Source organism: Patagioenas fasciata, chromosome 5, assembly GCF_037038585.1.
Source record: "Patagioenas fasciata isolate bPatFas1 chromosome 5, bPatFas1.hap1, whole genome shotgun sequence".
Taxonomy (NCBI): domain Eukaryota; kingdom Metazoa; phylum Chordata; class Aves; order Columbiformes; family Columbidae; genus Patagioenas; species Patagioenas fasciata.
The window spans coordinates 11,014,882-11,026,903 of record NC_092524.1 but is presented as its reverse complement, the minus strand read 5'-3'; positions in this window follow the sequence as shown (position 1 = coordinate 11,026,903).

The following is a 12,022-nucleotide window of genomic DNA, read 5'->3' as shown; positions in this document are numbered from 1 at the left end:
GTTACCTGGAAAAGTTACTGGAGCTGCAGTCAGCAAGGGCAAATTTAGTATTAATATGGGTGACAAAACAAGTTGGCAAAATGGAGATGAAAAGGGGTATGTAACCAAAATACTTATTCTTCTCAGCTGGTAGTACTTACTGCTCTCCTGATGAGTCTTATTATTTAGCTAAACACTGTAGTTTTTCTACAGAAGAGGATTTGAATTGCAGACAGAATCTAAGGGAATAACAAATATGGGAATACGTAGGAGAGAAATTCAAAGTAAGTATACTGAAAATGTGTAGTATTTCTATCCTGTCTGTGAATTTCAGTTCTACACATCCACTCAAACTTTGTGCAGTTTATACTAGAAATACCTGAAAAAGATAATTTTTTGTTTTGTTTTTTTCAGTCTTAGCAGAAGTTACAGCAGGTACAGTTGTACAGTACAGTACAGTCATGCAGCACATAACATTTTTTTCCTTTGGTCCTTAACCTAGAGAAGTTAAGAATGCTCATCATAGTCATGTTCTTCTTTGAATTTTTTTTGTATTGTCAGGGGTAGACCTGCCCCTCTGGGTCGTTATCTTCCCCTTTTTAATTCTTCCTTTACCTTCTGGCAAAAACTCCTCCTTTCTCTGCAATCTCTAGAATTTGGACTGGCTAAGTAGTTGGCCTGCAGACGATGTCATATTGCCACACTTGATCAAATTTACCTTTTTCTTACAGCTCCATTTGAAATGATGCATGCTTAAGAGTCCATATTGCTGCTTCTAAATAATGTTCATCTTTATCTTATGCATGTCCCTGTATTTGACTGTTTGGAGATGCCACCAACATTGTTACTGTGTCACTTGAACTCCAGATGTTCTGTGTTTAGCTCATGAGCATACAAGAGTCTCGTACCTTCCTGCTCATTCCTTGTTGGTTAGAATACAAATACCCTGCTTTAGCCGAAGAAGGAGTTTCTGTGTAGTACCTTAAAGTGAGTGTCACGTGGCAGTGACTTCAGTGGTGTTTTCTGTTGCCTTAAAAGGGTCCAAGCAATGCTCTGGCTCTTCAAAGGTTTTTGAAGTTGATGAAACTGCTCTCTTGCCTCTCTTTAAGGCTGTGCAAATACCATATGCTGATTGCAACAGCTAAAGTGTTCTCAGACATGTCGAGGAATGGGTCCACTGTGGTTTTTAGGGCTCAGATCACTTGGCATCCTGTCAGAGGTGCAGTTTACTGGTCACACGATACCTTCAGTGACACATACAGTCTGGAACATTCTGGCTTAGACCTATTTTCAAATGCACAGGTGACTTTCACTTTCACAGAGCTAGTAGTAGAGAACTTAATCTTTGCTGCTCATTCTGTAACAATAGGACAGAGGAGGTTGTAGTTTAAGGATCTCTTTTAATGCTATATTCCCTCTGGCTGTTTCCACAAATCTATTCAAATAGAGTTGTCTTCCTTGTCTTCTCACCTTTGCATCCAGAGGTTCTGGCTATACAGGCAAGAGGCTGCTTTTAGCAGAACTCTGTCAAGCAGAAGCAAGATACTGTAATAAATAACAGTCTTGACCTTCCTTGCCTTGGTGACAGGTTACTACCAGTTTTGAAGATGCATCAGAGAATATGAAACATCTCTTCATCCATCTCTACTCTTTCAAGACATAACTCTGTTTTGTTCCAGCTTTCAATAGAGTTTGAACTGTTTTGGACCAGCTGTGCTGTCTGTATCTGCCATGCTGTACTAAATTATCTAGTACACGTCCCATTCTCATGGGAGTCTATCTAAGCAAAAGGTAACATTCTTTTGTCTTGTGGAGAGCTGTCCTGAACCAGCTGGGGAGGAAGAATTATTGTCAGCAGCCTGAAAAGGAAAGAGGAATTATGGCTCTTTTGGGTTTGCAGGACGTAAGCATATTCATGCACAAATTCAAGTTGGTGATTTTAGTTCACATGAGCTTGACTTTCCAGAGACACATTTTTAACCTCTAGTGTGCCCATTTCTAGATTTCAGCAAGGACATACTTGCTAAGAATACTTGCACATAATGGTGGGTACAGACTGCTTCTGGGGTGTATTTGTCTGCTTTTGATGATGCCCTAACAGAGGTACTCAACTTGTTCACACTCCTGGTGAGCTCCAAGAAGTTGGAATTTAACTCCCAGTGTCAGAGCTTACTTCTGGTTAGATCTCTCTTTCAGATTATTATCGCTTAGCTAAGTTTCTATTAAATGCTCCTTGTAGATGAAGACTGTGCTGGTTACACAGTAAAAAGCATTTCCCTAGATGTATACACGTGGATGTCCTGGGTTTTCCTCCTCATATTCATTCAGACTGGTCCCTCACATCTCCCTGCATCTGTTGTGTTTTGTGGTCACTGTATGGGAGAATCAATGTGTACTTGTAGGCACCTTAACCCCTAACTCTTTCTTAGTGTGTTCACTGTTTCTTTCTTCAGTGTGTCTGCTTGTCATGGTTTGTGCAAGACAAGAGTCTTCCAGGATATAAGGTAATTAGGTGTTGCCATGTAACAAAATGATGTTACTGGAAGGGACAGGGAAATAAACAAAAAGAAACAATGGATCAGATTTGTGCTTAAAATAGATACATTGTTTATGGTCTTGCTACTTAATTACTTACATCTCCAATGAAAATGCCGTTTAATGTGTTCATATTTCTGACTTGGTCTTCTGGTTTGGCTTTCTTTTGCTCTCTACTCACTTGTTCATAATTAATGCCCGGAGATATTTACTTTGCCCATGAATGTTTCAATTTCTGTTGTCTTTAAACAGTGCAGGGAAAAGGGCATTTTTTCAGTGCCTATGCAAGAGCTATTGATCTATTCAGCTGTAAATCCAGATAATGGAAATTGTAACAGTAAAATCAAGCAAAATATACATTAAAAACCAGGAAAAAAAATCGCAAAAGACATCACCTAGAGAGAGAAAATCATTCACATGCATAAGAACAGCACTCCATGGTTGCAGTTGCAGAGGTACTTTCTTGTATAAGCAGCAGCATTATCAGTGGAGTTATATGCATTCCTAATGGAAAGTTCTAATGGACTGTGTGGAAAAAAACATGCCTTAACCACCTCTCTCAGCTGCCATTGCGTATCTACACTGTGGTCTAAGCTGATTTGTCCAGTTTAGTCAAATAGTGCTGTGATCCAAGAAGAACCCAAGGCTCACATAGGCTGCTGCACTGCAAGCTTGTACATAAGAGAAAGGTTGGTAACATCTATAGTATTTACATAGAAAACATTCTCAGTACAAATTAACTGCAAATTTTCAATTGCCAACTGTCTTGGTCTAAATTGCCTGCAAACATGAGCAGTTACCTTCATTTGTACTTTTGCAGAATGTCCCATTTCCTTATTCCAGCTGAAGTGATATAGTGTTTCTTACTGTTTTCATACATTTTTGTCATTTAAGAAATGTGTCAGAAAGCATGGTGGACAAGGAGGTGGGCTACAAATTACATATCAGGGGAACTGAATGTTCTCACCAATACCTATATACAGAGGAACAATCACTCAGTCTTTTTACCCCTTTCACAAATTGTGTGACTTTAATAGAATTCAAGCTGCTTTGGACCAGGATGATTTCTTACCAAGTTGTACAGTGCCTAAAATACTGCAACCCAAACTTGTCCAGATCTCCATCTGTATTTTAAAATTGTATTTATTTTTTTATGGTGATTGTTTTTAATAATAATTCAGTAACACATTTTGAACTATTGTACTATTTGTAATTGTTTTCTTACAATTAATTAGATTCTTGAAAGCATGTGTAGTTGTTACTGTGGAAAAAATCTACAAAAACAGAGTAATACAGATTGGGTCACTGGTTTTCATGCAAATTCTAGATGACTTACCCTTTTTTAGCTGTTAACTCACAACAGGAGAATACAATCTTCTATAATTCTTGTCAGACTCTTTTTGTCTGATCTGCAAGGTCCTTAGAGAATAAATTGGATGTTGATTATAAAATGCCAAGCATTGTTGCTTGATAAATAATAGAACAGAATAATAATCTCCAACATGAACAACAGCTTCTTTCTCCTCCTTTGTAGTAGAAAGGCCAGTGAAAATGATCTGGTTTTGGTTTTGAATGGTTTGATTTAAAACCAGAAGAATATAAACACGTAGTGTTACTATTAGAAAGGTTGAAAGTCCTGGTCAAGAGTATGACTTGCAAACAAATTAGGGCCAGAATTATCTTACAGAATTAAACCTTTATTGCTATTAATAAAAGCTAATCTTCATTGCTGATCTCCACATCGAAGAGTTGGGGTTTGGGCCAGGCAGGCCTTGATTCAGTTCCTGGCTTAAGTCAACTGCTACAAAGCTGCTTTGCTTTTGCAGTGTCCTTTCTGTAGCAATTAATCAATATCTTCTGGAAAGCTTCAGCATAGGCTGGGGTCGTAGCTGCACAATCACTGAAGTTGCCAAATAATCGCGTGTTTGTTTGTAGAAACCTCCCATGATGATTTGTGTAAGAAAAACAAAACAAGCACCACAGACCCAAACCCAAACCTTGAGTGGTAAGGGGAGGAGGAGGAGGAGGCGAGAGGAAGAGGTGGCTGGTTAAGCTGTTTCCCTTTCACATGAACTGGTGTGTGTGCTGCCTTGTGAGACAGAGTGCTGTAGCCCCTGGTAGGAAATATGGTAAATCCACGCTTTATCTTGGAAATGATGTCTAGAAACTTGTTACTTGGCTTTTTTTGTTTGTTTGTTTTTTAATAAAAGCAGTCAGTAGCAGTAATTTGACAACTAAATCACTACTATAAAACTTCACAATAGCCTATGAAGTTCAGAGGTGAGAAAGGGAGTGCTCTTGTCACTTTATTTAAAGGAATTACATCCATGATTAACATCAAGTGGAAAATAATTATTTTGAAAGCAAGTTGGGAGTTGCACAGAATAACCATGAAAAAAGCTATCTTGGAGAACAGTCTTGTAGAGCATGAAAAGAATAAGCTAAAAAAAGACAGCTAAGAGAATCAAGTGAGGACAATCCTAAATTTAAAGATAAGTAAGTTTCTTAATTAAAAAGTATTGAGAAACATACGGTGCTTTTTGTCAGACTGAAAGACTTCTTTACCTGCTGTCTACTTCCCAGGAGTTACTTTTGATTAAAACAAATGTACCTGAGAATCAGAGCATCAAGCTTCTGTATTAGGTGTTGCCAGCTTGTTTGATTTTGATTCTTGTTTTACCCTGGTACTTTCTGTAAACCCTGCCTGCAAGAATGATATAAAACTACACATTCTCTTTGTTTTGGGGTTGGGTTTGGTGTCTTTTAAAGCATTTAGCCCTTGTGGCTGCAGTGTCAACTTTTAACATCTGAAGTGAGGTCCTACAGAGATGCAAAACTGGATAAGCAAATAAAACCAAACCAGTAATTACTATATGTGTCAAAATTTCTAGTTCAAAGCTTCTAGGTTTAGATTTTTATGGACCTATCTCACATTTTTGTTGGGATTGAAAATGAGAGAGGAAGAGGGAAATAGCACATATGGAGGGTGAAGCATGGAGAGTGTGAATGGATTTCCTTTCCTTTATGGTGATTCTGAATTTCATAATAATTTTCTCTCTTGTACTTGGAAACCTGTGTCCAAGATGCGGAGCTGCAGCTGCTGAAGAGGCTGTAGAGAAGGCCAGGGGTCTGACAGGTGAGGCTGAAAGGCTGAAACACTTGGTTGAATATGGCAGAGAAGGGGAAAAAAATGTGCATTATATACTTGGAAATACAGTGGTTTTTGAGAAACTCCTGAAGTTTCCAGTGAATAAAAAAATAAACGGAAAAAAAAAAAAAAAAGACAAAATCTGTATATAATTATTGCCAATCTGATATAATGAGCATTTGAAAAGAGATATTTGAAAATATTAGAGACCTTAAGAGACATGGTTGACATTTTCTTTATGTGTATTGCTATTCTGCTTTTTTTCATGTAGATGTATCTATTTCCTGCATCATGTCTCATTTTTCTTACACGTTACATATCTAAATTAAAAATGCTAATTAAATAGGTTACTGCAAGTGTTGTATAGAGAAAATTCTCATGTTGCTTTCTACATTTCTGTCCCAAAGACAAATCAATCTGACTGTCATCAGAAGAAAGAAGAGAAATTTAGGGTTGGATCAATCAGATTATCGAGTTTTCCTCTACCAACAAAAGCAAGACACGATTCAGTGACTAAAAGTTGAAGATGATATCTTCATTTAACAGGAAATAAGCTGTAAATTTTTAAAAATTAAAGTAACTGAAAATTGGTGGAGATTGCAGGAGTATGAAAGTCTCGGGGTTCCCAGCTGGTTCTGAGTGGGGCTTAGGTTTTCCAGGGTACAAACTTTAAAGCAAATGATAACTCCTGTATATTGGCCAAATGGACTAACCCAATTTAAACTTCTATAACAGCAGTTCTAGAAATCTGGACACTTGCATTTCTAGAACACTGCTAGAAACAGCAGTTTTAGCTGGTTCTGCCAATACAGTTTGAAACTGGGTTTCAATTTGTATTATTCCCTGTTATGTTCTCATATTTCATTTTGCCACCAGGCACCTATTAAGGCTCCTGTTGTTCAGGGATAGTGGTGCTGCCTTTCAGCAGGCGTCAGAACACGGATGTGCCTCATCGTGGCAGAGCACTGGGACAGCACACAATTGGCATACAGTGCAATTATGTCTCAATACAGAGTTATGGCAAAGTTTATTTCAGTGTTATATGGCCAGGTTATTTGGATAAATTTCATTTATCTTCAGCCATCTAAAAATTAGCAGTCTAGACGCCTTGCCCAGGCCCGTGGACATTCGCCCAAAGAGAAAATCATCCTGTCCTAAGATAATTATCTACAGTAGGTGGCTTGAACTACTGCCTGCGGAACTCGTTTCTGTCTGTTGCCTAAGGAGTGCGTAGATGTCTAGACGCTCAATATTTGGATAGTTAAATTTAAGAGGAATCTCATCCAGCAAAACGGTAGCCCAGACATCATTATCTTATTTATTCATTTGAATTAGTTTTTTCGTTTTAGATGATGTTTACCCCTCTCCTTCCCTCCAAAAACAATTGGGTAGGATCAAGTTTACCAAACCCTTGATCACACTCCAAAAGTTACAGGGAGTTTTCCAAGAACAGGCTTGCATATAGTTGGTAGCCATCTACCAATTCCCTTCATATTTTGTTTTTCATGGGATTTTTTTTTTTTGTTACATTTAGGGTTTTTACCAAATTGTATTCTAGGTCTGCTGTGCCTGCAAATGTCAACACTGAGCTTAAGAATTCATTCTAGTGCATCTATGAAGGAATCTAGCCAACTGCTGTCTGAGAAATCAAGATGGAACTCCCTGAAGTTCTGTGATAAGTAGGTAAGGACAGTGCAGTGTGTAACTATAACTCTCTTACCCAGCCTCAGAGTGTAGCAGTGAGCAGGGGCTCTTGCTCTCTGGGTGTACGTGCTGGTAGCACAGGGGTCTCAGACTGATGTTTGTGCAAGATTGAGCTGTTATAATGCACACAGTAGGTTGTACAGAAAAACTTGTGCTTCTAGTAAGTGTTTCTAGGGTATGGTGTCCAGTTTCTCAGCTACTGGTTATGTATTTCACTGCACGGGTGACAGGTGGATTACCAGAATTCAACTCAATCTTTGTTATTATCTTGAATGTTTCCTATTTAAGGATGAAATCCAAAGCTTGTATGTTAGAAATAACAGTATTACCTGCATTTATAGGAACAGTCTGTTTATAAAAGCAAGAGGGAAAGGAAGAATTTGAATCAATGAAATTTCCTCTTATAAACCAGATTAAGCATGCAGAGTTTTCTAGAAGAGTATGTAAAATATGGAATTATTTGCATGTTGGCCCACTTCCCAAATTGAGCTCTTTTTCAGTCCTTTCTGACTACTATGGAATTTGCACTGGCAAGAATTCAGTAAGGACAGTGGATAGGATAACATACTTTCATATGGCTTGTACTACTGCTGTATTTTATCAGAGCTACTCCAGCCAACAGACTGCTGCAACCATCACCCTCCCTTCACTTCAGTGGGTCTCCACAGGTTTAACCTATTGAAGATACATGCCAAAGTGCAGAGATAGGGGTGAGGATTTTTGGCTTTTATTGCATTAGGATCCCTACCAACATTATAAATCTACTGAGCTATTTACTTAATTGAATGTATTAATTGCCTTTCATAATATTGAAATACATCATTCATGGTCTTGAAAGTTGATCAAGTTACAATAGTACCGATTGTACACCAATTCTAGAGGTGGAAAACTGTGGGAAATTGTAGGTCACCATGGAAATGTTCACTGGAGCGGGAACTGAAACTGTTTTGATCCAGTGAATAATCAGTTCTCCATGTCCTCCTGAAAGCTGACACACCTCTGATCAAGCTTTTACAAAGCTGGAAGTGAAAAATAGAAGCACAGTATGTCTACCTTGGCTCATTGCTTGGCATTTCCTCCAGAAATCTGGCTTGGGCTCTACTTCTAAACTATCTTCTTTGGATAAAGTAGAGAGAGTCCTCTATTTCTCAGCTTGGCACACTGTAGTGCATGTTTTGAGATTATTTAAGGTTAAAGTGTCAGCTGTACTTGAGTGCAGTTCCTGTTGTTTTATTGTGTCGATACCGGGAAGGGGGATAAGTATTCATGCTTCTACTGTTAATCAGAATCTGCAATATTAACTCTGCAAGCAATGCAAGCTTAGGATAATGGAGTAACCCAATGGCATGTCTAAGAGGAACAAAAGGAATACAAATAAATGGGGATATATATAAAATATATATATGTGTATGTACATTATATACAAAATATATATGTGTGTGTATATATACACAGAAAAAACCAAGGCCTTAAGTACTTCCCTGCTTTGTGCATCTGGCTCAGCAGGAACGCAGTGCTGGCCCAACACGCATGCTTGGTGCCTTGTTTATGACTTTGCTGCAGGGAGCAACTGTTTTCTAAAGGAGCAGCTGCAAACTGATTCTCCAGCCTTGTGTTTGTATGATGTCATCTTATCACTGAATCATAATGGCAGTGTGCTATCGCAGGAATCTGCAAAGCTCATTTCCTCAGAGGGCAAATTCCCAACACAACAGTCTGCTAGAATTTGGACTTGTAATTTGACTAATATATAGGAGAAATATTAAGAGACCAAGTCCAGTTAGATGTATTTTCAAGTATATGATCATACTGTGGGTCCCTGAGCTGATGCAGATGACAGTACTAGCCCTGGCTAACAGCAGAAACAAAGCAAGCTGCTACCACAGTGAACTCTAACTTTAGTGTCATTTAGTATTATTTTGAACATTTAATCCAGATCTGCAAGATTCCTCTCGAGAAAGGCCAGTCACCCAGTATTCTACACAGTGCAGTGATTAAATCTTCAACAATGAAGTCTGAAGAAACATGCAATCATATCTTAGAGGGTTAAACAAGATCACCATAGAAATGCAAACCAAACCTTCACCTGCATTTCAATTTCAACTCTAATGTTCTTGCTAACTTATTCATTTCTCAAATTTCACTTTGTCCTACCAAAAACATCTATTTTATAACAATCAATTCTATAAACTCATCATTCTCCATGTACTTGATCAAATCAGTCATAGATCCCCTTTCCTTACACAAACAAGTGTTTTGCATAACTTCCTAGATAATAAAATACTGTGAATACTTCACACATCAGATCCTTCAGGCACTTTCACTGCTAACATCAACAACAACTAATGTTTTTATAAACTTCAAAATATTTGAAGATAATAACTCCACTCAGATAGTTGCTTTCCTCACTCCAGCTGTATATTTATGCCAAGTGTAACTCTGTTGTCATGGCTGCTTAGTCAACTCATTAAAAATAACATTTCACTAGTCTCCAACCACCAGCTGTATGGAATCAGTTAGAGGAAATGGATGTGGGCTCTATAAGTGAATCCAGATGAGCCCGTATCACTTTGACATCACCACATTAAAAGTCACCTCATTCAAGGAACTCTCACCTAAAGAATCTTGTTTGGTCCCTGGACCTCAGAGGTAAAAGCCTGATTTTGTTCCAGGGAATTCTTGGTCATTTGGAAGTGAAGCTTATTCTGCAGTACCTGGATGGGAGCAAATCCAGGGAGATGCTGTACCTGCTTCGTGTCTTTTGACTTGACAGCAAAGGTTTTCCGTGCAGCTAATTTTGAAGCAATGGTGAGCTTGCTTTGGAGGTCTTGTGGTTGTTCTGGAAGCAGATACAAAAGAAAGCTACAAAAATGTCAGCACCATATTGATATAGTCTCCTTCAAATTATTAGTTCTACTAATTAAACCCTAATATCTGCAACTATAGTTCTGTTAAACGGTTTCCTGTTAAAGTGAGCAGCTTAAGTCTCAGCTGCATATGGTTATTTCTATTTTGCTTTTGTAGATGCAACATATGAGTAGCTGCACCAATTTATAGGTGTGCCTACGAGCAGACTTTGCCCCCCTGGACTGAGACTATATCTGCCTGTACAGGCAAGACAACCACTGAGTACTTCTAGTCTCTGGGCAGCATGATTCAAAATAAAAAGCAGCAATGATCCAGCATGATTCAAGACAAAAAGTAGCAATTATAAAGTTACAAGAGGACAGGGCACTTTATGTGAGGTGACAGGAAAAGTAGCTTTACACAAGTGCAACTGAGGATCTTTGTGTGACATCTTGACATGTTCCACCACTAATCTCACATTGTAATCCCATTTTTATGCAAATGATAATCGCATAAAGTCACTGGCTTCAAAAATGGTTTGTATCTGATGCAAATAGTTACTTAAGCAACTCTTCAAAATTAACGTATGGGTCTCATATGGTGAGAACATTCCAAAAATACTTGAGCCCAGACCCCATTTTAACCACAGTGTACTTCTGCCTTAGTAATTCAGTATTATTTCTACATATGGTGGCATACATCACCACCCTCCTTCTATAGCCTACCCCTTCCTTCCACCCAAAGGGGAGTGAGGTGGCACAGGAAGAACACAGGAAACTGTAGGAGTTGCACTATTGCTGTTCATTAACTTCCAAAGGATCAGCCTCCTCCTCCCGATTTGTTCTAGGCAGGGGAATACTTGTGACAGTGCTGGTGACACATGCTTCAAACTCCCTGCACACAGGACAAGGACACACCAACATACTTCTATTTCAAGGCCTTAGATAAGCAGTATTTAAAGTACCACAGCAAGCAACAGTTAATGAATGCAGGTTTCTCCAGGTACGTGTAAGAGTAAGCTCTCCCTGTTGGTTTGCTGCACCAGCTCTCTGGTAACTGATTTTAGAGAATAAGGGTGAACATGCAATAAACACATCTTTCACCAGCACTGTAGCCACCAGCCTGGATTGCAACATAGGCTACAGTAATTGAGATGTGTTCAAAAAATTTACAGCAACTGTGACCAGAGGCTGTGCTGATCTACTTCACAGCTCCAGAGAAAAGCCTCTAAATCCATATAGCATTCAGGTGGAAGCTTTCACCTGCTGAAACATTAGCCAGGTCACACAAAAATTCTTGTTCTGTACCAACCTTCTCTTCCCCACCCGCTTCCCCATAAGGCTTCTTCCTGCTGTTTTCCCAGAAAAGTGATGCTTGTGCAGTTAGGAAGATGTTTTGACATCTTCCTAAATGTTGAACACAATGCATTCCTGAAATATCTAAATTTAACATATCTACACAACAGACTCAATTGGAGCTTGAAGAAGAGATCTGGTCTTCTACTGGTATGAGTGCTGACAATAAACAGGTTAACTATTACGCTTTTTATTTCTTGGAAAAGGTGAGAACTCACAGCAACTGCTCATTTTCAATAACCAACCCCTAATTTCTCTTGCAGCCCCCTTTGAATCTGCTCTGGATTGTCCCATTGAATGGCCATGCTTTTTTGCACTTCTGCCAAGTACACCAGGCAGTGCTGACCCCAGAGAGTGAAGTTCCCTGAACAGTAACCGCAGCCCAGTTCCACAGTTCAGAAGGTAAACTTCAGCACTCTAACAGGTAGGTGTTTAATATGCATTTTTTTCTCCA